The sequence below is a fragment of the Diabrotica virgifera genome, chromosome 5 (assembly GCF_917563875.1).
Source record: "Diabrotica virgifera virgifera chromosome 5, PGI_DIABVI_V3a".
NCBI classification, from domain to species: Eukaryota; Metazoa; Arthropoda; class Insecta; order Coleoptera; family Chrysomelidae; genus Diabrotica; species Diabrotica virgifera.
The window spans coordinates 259,883,517-259,891,471 of NC_065447.1; the positions used below are offsets into that span (position 1 = coordinate 259,883,517).

At 31.8% G+C, this 7,955-nt stretch overlaps 1 long non-coding RNA gene across 1 annotated transcript; it reads right to left on the reverse strand.

The window, feature by feature from the left end:
* Nucleotides 1-205: 205 nt before the first annotated feature.
* Nucleotides 206-7,948, reverse strand: LOC126884855 (uncharacterized). The gene is made up of 2 exons (XR_007698167.1): nucleotides 5,359-7,948; nucleotides 206-5,322 (listed from the first exon to the last, which is right to left on the reverse strand). It is a non-coding gene; the product is annotated as an uncharacterized LOC126884855 (long non-coding RNA).
* Nucleotides 7,949-7,955: the final 7 nt, after the last annotated feature.

The window sequence follows — 7,955 nt, forward strand, 5'->3', positions numbered from 1 at the left end:
AATCCAACGCACCAAACTGCATTAAAATCCGTCTTACTGCGCCAAAAATCGACACTAAGGCCTTTTTTTGTGCTTTAATGCCTCGACTAATTCTGCCAGAGATCGAGAGGTCTTGAGTTCGAATCCAGTGCAATCCTATACTTTTTTTTATTTTTTTGAAAGCGGTAAGCACAAAATTAGTTTGGTGTATAAAAAAATTAAAACAAACTGTTTAAAGTATATTTATTTTTAAGAAATCATATAATAGAAGTATAACTTCTTACGTGCGTACAAAGTACACACACATTCTTTTTTTTTATTGATATAATTTTCTGAAATGTTTGCTTTGATACGTCTTTATGTCATTTCTATGTTAATAGACCCATATTTTTGAATAGGCCTTTGTTTGCATCTCATGAAACTCTATTTATCTTATACACGTATTCACACACATTTCCAATGTTATTGGAATAATAAAACAACATTTTTATTAAACATTATACCTCGATGTGTATATTTCTCTATACTTTTCAAAACTAATTGACATCTAGATAATTGAGTAATCATCGTATTGACATTAAATAAAAAACAAGTTTCATCCACATGAAAAAAAATACAGCATGTTATGTTTTGACCATCGGGATACAAACCTTTAGAAAACAAAGCAGGATGCCGGATTTTTGTATCTAGTAACAGGAGTTTCCATGAAAATAAACAAAAAGAAATACGAACCGTAGGACAAATGTACGTTATAAAGCTGGCCTGAATTTGTTTCAGCTACAAAGCGTAATGAATATTTTTGAAGCATGAGGGAAATAAACAATGGTGTAGATTTTGTGTTGAAGGTCTTATGTACCTCATATTTGAAATTTTTTATTATTCACATTCGTTTTAGTGGGGTTGGCGTTTAAATCTATAATAAATATTGATATAATTTGGTTAGGAGATTTGTGAAATAAATTTCTTAAACCAAATTGTTCTGGCCCATTATCCTCTTTACATTTTTTTTTCAGATATAACTTTAAAGCATAAATGAGGCATGAGGCTTATAAGTCGAAAGTTGTTACATATTTTATAGTTTTCTGAGAATCGACAGAAAGGAAATAATATGCGTTATTGTCACCTAAAAATTTTACAATTTTAAGGACAAAGCTTACAAAGAGTTACAACCTTAGGAACTAATAAATTTAAGCTGCTGCATATGACAATCAAACAGATAAAAACATTTAAGTTACTTGTATATGTTATAGTCAAAGCCCGAATTTCAGGCACTCCTAGGTTTGACTAGGCAATCCTCAGGTCTGACTGACGATCTTAGTCAAAGCCCGAAGTAAAGTTACAGTTTCGGCCTTTAACTAGTCAAACTTAGGAGAGACTAAGTTGGTCAGGCAAAGGTCGAAATTTAATTTTATGAAATCGGGGTTTGACTAGTCAAACACCGATCAGCTATTAAAATGTCGTAATTTTAGATTAGATTTAATAAAACCTCATTTTTTAATTTTAATGTTTTTTATTTTTATATTGTCGTAATTAAAATTAAAAAAATAGTGTTTATTCTCACATGTTGAGGCATTATGGCATTTAGAGTTGCACAATACGTTACACCTTTTACACTTTTGAAGAGTATTTCGTATTGCAGTAGCATTTTATAAAGCCTTGTCCCCCAAATTTAGAATCTTTTGTACTCATTTCTCTTAGAGACCAGCTTAACGTCTGGAACATCTTCGAAATTAAGAAAATTCTCTTTGCATTCTCTTATTTGATTTCTTGAAACAAGTTTGTTTATTGTTCCGTATTTCGTACCAACTCTATATAAACCGTCAATTGTTTTATCTTTTGTGATACTCAAAATATTTCGAGCATCTCCTTTGGCTGTATCAAAGCTGGGGATACCTAGTTATTGTTACAGTTATTCCGATCGATGTTGGAGGAAACTTTCTTTTTCACTTAATTGTTTCATAGTATTAGCCTGGGTATGAAGACCTTCAATCGCCTTTCCTACATTTATTTTAATCTTTTCTGTCTGTGTAACAATACCTATCCCCAGCTTTGATATAGCCAAAGGAGATGCCCGAAATATTTTGGGTATCATAAAAGCTAAAACAACTGACGGTTTATATAGGGTTGATACGAAAAACCGAACAATAAACATTATTTTTTCAAGAAATCAAATAAGAGAATGCAAAGAGAATTTTCTTAATTTCGAAGATGTTCCAGACGTTAAGATGTCTCTAAGAGAAATTAGTACAAAAGATTCTAAATTTGGAGGACAAGGCTTTATAAAATGCTACTGCAATAAGAAATGCTCTTCAAAATTATGTAAGTGTAAAAAAGGTATTAGGTATTGTGCAACTCTAAATGCCATAATGCCTCAACTCAATATGTGAGAATAAACACTATTTATTTTATTTTAATTACGAAAATATAAAAATATATTTTTTTCTTGTAAGCATTTATTAACAATCAGAATTACAAATTCTATGAGTTAATTTGATAACAAGTACAATAACTTATACCAACTATTATAGTATTGTTCACTAATATGGCGCTATGAAGTACATCACCCAGCGGTTTCACCTCAGTTTCAGCGAAGATCTATGGGCCATAATCTTTGCAATCTTCTGTTGTTTAGTGGCTGCAGTAGTGGTGTAATATTAATTGGTTGGGGTGGCCTTCCAATTTCTCGTGGTGTCTGTTGGCTCTTTCTTGAATTACTGTGTTGACTAACGGGATGTTTATGTCTCTATGAAGGGTTTGGTTGGAAATATACCACGGGGCATTTGCGATGATGCGTAGAATTGTTGATTGAGTTCTTTGGATAATTTGTGTATTTGATTTGCAGGCACAACTCCATAGTTCTATACCGTACGTCCATATAGGTTTGGTGACTGCTTTATAAATTAGCAGTTTGTTCTCAATTGAGAGTCGAGATTTTCGACCTATAAGCCAATTAATTTCTTTTACTCTCAACTCAATTTGTTTCTTCTTCTTTAAAATGTGTTGTTTCCAGTTTAATTTAGAATCAAGATGAAGCCCCAGGTATTTGACAATATTCTGGTGTGGTATGTTGACTTGATTAAGGCTAATATTTGGGCATTGGTCTTTCCTTAGTGTGAAAGTTATATGTGTTAACTTAGTTTCATTAGCTTTTATCTTCCATTTTTTTAACCACTGTCCAATTTGGTCTAGGTGTTCTTGAAGTTTTAATATTGCAGCTATTGTATCCTCTTCAGTTGCAAATATTGCTGTGTTATCATCGAAAGTTGGTAGTTTGTGGAGAGGTTGGTAAATCGGATATGTACAGTACATAAAGAAGTGGACCCAGTATACTACCTTCTGGGACTTCTGATTAAATTTTGTTACGGTTTGATAGTTCATCCTCCACTTTAGTTTCAAGTTCTCTGTGATTTAAATATGATTTTAATAAGTCAAAGTATTTGTTGGGTAGAGATTTTTTGATTTTATAAAGTAATCCTGGGTGCCATACCTTATCAAATGCTTGGCTGATGTCCAGAAAGGCTGCTGTGCAATATTGTTTATTGCCCAAAGCTCTACTAACATTTGATATGCGATGGCATTGTTGCACTGTAGAATTAATATAATATTAATAATTATAAAAATAATAAACATTAAAATTAAAAAATGACGTTTTATTAAACTAATCTAACAAATTACGACATTTTAATAGCTGATCGGGGTTTGACCAGTCAAACCCCGATTTCATAAAAATAAATTTCGACCTTGACCAACTTAGTCTCTCCTAGGTTTGACTAGTCAAAGGCCGAAACTGTAATTTATTTCGGCCTTTGACTAAGATCGTCAGTCAGACCTGAGGATTGCCTAGGCAAACCTAGGAGTGCCCGAAATTCGGGCTTTGACTATAACATATATAAGAGTACTGTAATCTCTTAGTTAAGAAACTCTTATACTGAATAACATGGTCCTTCAGATAGATAAGCTTTTGTCATTTTGCGAAACTTGGAAACAGATGTTGTAGATTTAATGTGCAAATGGAGATGGTTGCATAGTTTTTTTGCAGAGAATATTATAGATTTCTTTACTAACTCGGTGGACGGGATCGGTAAATAGACATTAAAGGTTGAATTTTGATAGGGTAGTAATGATTAGGTCTTGCTGGAATGATATGTAGGGGTTTACGAATTAAGCAAACAGTTTCTAAAATATACAAAAGATGAACTGTTGAAAATTCCGTGAACTTTGAAGTAGCTTCTCCAAAGTGTTATTTTTCTGAGACCAAACAGATACCTTATTGCTCTTTTTTATAATTTAAAATAACATCGGATTGGGCAGCTGTACTAGAACCCCAAAAATGAAGACCATCGAAGATATGGTCGAAGATAAGCTTGCATTTAGAAAGGGGTACATACGTAGATGTTAGCCGATCATGTGACCCTTTGCAAGTTTTGTACATACTATATTGAAAATTTGTGCAAAGAAATCTAAGTTTATGTTTTCTAGGAGCTTTTTAATTTCTTTGTAAATGTTTTCGGGACAATGCAAGACATTTTTCCAGTTTTCATGTTTTTCAATTCGTATACTCGTATTATTTTTCTGATATAAGAATGGACAAATTATTATGCATGTTTAAAGGTCTGTTGATATATCTTGTTTTCTGTTATCTATAAATAGGAGTTTTTATTTATTTTCCATTCGTCCTTTTTTCCTTCTAATTATCTATACGTGCTTAATAATAGTAGGCCACAGTGTCTATTAAACCTATTTCCAATTATTTATTTTATTTTGTTGTGGAGATATTTATCAATATTTTTTTCTAAATTCTTCTATCCCTTCACGTGTGTCTGTGTCTTTACTTTTCCTTTGCTCCACTATTATATTATTATTTTTTTCTGAATTTCTTTAATGATATTTTTATTCTGGTGTTGGTTTCTTAAATTTATAATTTCGAAGATTTTAACAGTCACCTATTTTTTTTGTACCTGTTGGTTTCTGCATTTTAGATTGGTTTTAGTTTGTTTAATTATGGCTTTTATTTAAAACCATAACTTGTAAGAATATTCTGTGTGTCCAACTCGTTTCTTTTTTCTTCATTAAGTTTATGTTTGGTTCTGGCTCTTTCTGTTTTATTTTGTTTCCTTTAAGTTGCTTTTAGATTTGACTACAGGCAAGGTATAGTTTGGTTTCTTTAACAGAAAATATGAGGCCATGAGAACCAAAGTGGCCTAACTGATAAGAACATTATTATACATAATCAAGGAAAATGATCAGAGGCTAACCATATCCGATTTTTTTAGTAATTGTTTGTTAGCCTGGATGATTCTTGGTCAACCTACAATTACTAAAACAATCGAACATTGTAGAAACCTGCCCCAGTGTAGAAACCTGCCCCATTGCAGAAACCTGCCCCATTGTAGCAACCTGTGGATGCCCCAAGTAGAAACACTGTACATCCATTTTTTTATATCAGTTTTATTGCATTTTTGGATTTAGGGTGTTGTTATCTACCAATTACCAAGGAAGAAAAAAATAAAAAAAATAGTAGAAACACAATTTAACATTGCTATAAAACACATTATATTATTACATTCCATCTTCACTTTACCAATTTAAAACACATATCCATATCCCCAAGTATAAACACTGTAAATACGGGATATACAGTGTTTTTATTTCATTTTTGGGATTTACAGTGATTTACCGTGGGAATTGCATGATTTACATTTTACATTCGCCAAGGACATTGATATTTCCAAGGCAATTTTTAGTGGTTTGTTAGTTATTGATGGTTATTGTGATAAGTGCAGTAGAAGTTTGTCGTTTAAAAAAAATATTTAAGTTTATTGTATTAATTACTTAAATTATATTTTTAAAATTAAGATGGGTGTTACCTATTAATTATCAAATATGAATAAAAATCGAATAATATTTTGACATGCTCAATTCGTATTTATAACTTTCTTTTGCGCCGGAAGTGACGAGAATTTATTATAAACAATTTAATTGTTTAAGTTATTATAATTCGTAAACTAAAAAATATAAATAGTCTTTACAAAATGAATTTTGTTCTTAAAAAAATCTACAAAATAATGTTTTGTAAACCTTGACCAATAATTAGAAACACAGGTGCTGCAAAAACATTTCAAAATTACAGAATTTAGTCGATTTTTCACTTGTAAGTTGGCTGAATTTTGAGTAAGATAACTTTATAATAGCTCAAATTAATAAAAAAAACTACAAGGTGCAAAACTAAACCAAACGAAAATTTTTTATTAAAAACTGCCTAATATAATTTGTTTATGTAGAGAATTTAATATAACTTGTATACATATGTACCTATACAGAAATAATAGAGAATTTTTTTCTTTCAATAATAGAGAAACTTTCAAAAAAAAATTTCTTTGATGCCGGAAAACGGATGAACGTTTTGGCGTAATTGGTCAGTCTCAGAGACACTAGTGGACAATATTTTCCATAACCCTGGATGACAGCAATTACATGACCCAGACACTGACTATTAAATTGTTGCAATTTGTTATATATTTATTAAAGGAACTTGATGGTAATGCAACCTTTGGTGGCACTTAATGTTAACAAGTGGGAAATTTTATACTATATTTTCAGGTTTCCCAAAATAAAACACTGTATGTGTTCAAAACCCAGTCAGGAAATAAAATTCAGACATAAAAATATTTACTGAAAAACAGGAGTATTTTTTACTAAATTAATGTGTGTTCACTTTTATTTCAAAAAAAATAGAAATTTAAAAAGTTGAGTCCTTTACGTTTTCTACTCTGGTGAGCATTTTTCGAATTAGCCTTTGATCATTTTCCTTGAATATGTAAAGTAATGTTCTTATGAGTTAGGCCCCTCTGTTTCTCATGGCCTCATATGATCCTGAGATGCTGCCAATTGAGGGACTCAAGTCGAAATTTTACACAATACTGAAGAAACAATTTACAGAAATATGCATTGATTATCGGACAGTAAGTTAGAAGGGTTATATTTTGAATATCTTCCTGCGAGCAATGCGTAGTAGAATATTGTAGAGAGTATTAGAGGAGATACTTATGTAGCAATACTCATTTCGATTTTAGGAGTGGCTTGGATACATGAGAAGCCTTGTTTTTTATCCAAGTACTGAGTTTTTTTTAATCGTCATTTGTGTGTGTGTGTGTGTGTGTGTGTGTGTGTGTGTGTGTGTGTGTGTGTGTGTGTGTGTGTGTGTGTGTGTGTGTGTGTGTGTGTGTGTGTGTGTGTGTGTGTGTTTGTGTTTTATTGGCACTGGTTTTCACCACCCACTGACCAGTCAATTTCATAATGATTTTTTAGATTATAACTTATCACTAACTCAGGGGAGTACTGTGTAGTGTGTGTGTCGAGTAAATGTCTTGTTACTTTGCAAAGTCGACCTCATTGTTTTTGCAAAGAGACGCTAATTGTATCCGAACGTCTGCGGTCCCTCCGGTGAGTACCGATCCCACAAGGACAGAAACTATTTTCATTTATTAATTTATAATAAACGAAAAATTTCTAACCCTGGTGAGATTCGCACTTAAAACCATTCGGACCTTTCGATCCAGAGGTAGGCGCTCTTACCACTGAGCCACAGAGGCGGTTAATCGTCATTTGAAAAGTATTGTTATGAATCACCTTAGCATATGTGTAAGTTAGTAAGTCAGACTAGTAATGGATCTGACAGTTAAGTATATTTGTCAATTAGAAGTTTTGCTATTATTTTTGTCAAGTTTTTTGGAGATTTAATTTTGTACTTTAGTTTATTAAGAATTTAATAAACTTTTTAAAACACCGTAATAGTTCACTAAATCCCTGAACCCATCTAGAATTACAACGGTATGTTGCAAATAATTTTTTTTTCGAAAATGTATAACAAACTAAAAGGAACATTTTAATCATCATCATTCTCTTTGCCGTATCCCTATGGAAGGATATATCCCTTATCCCTAAGGAACATTTTAAAAATTATGTAAAAAACAAGG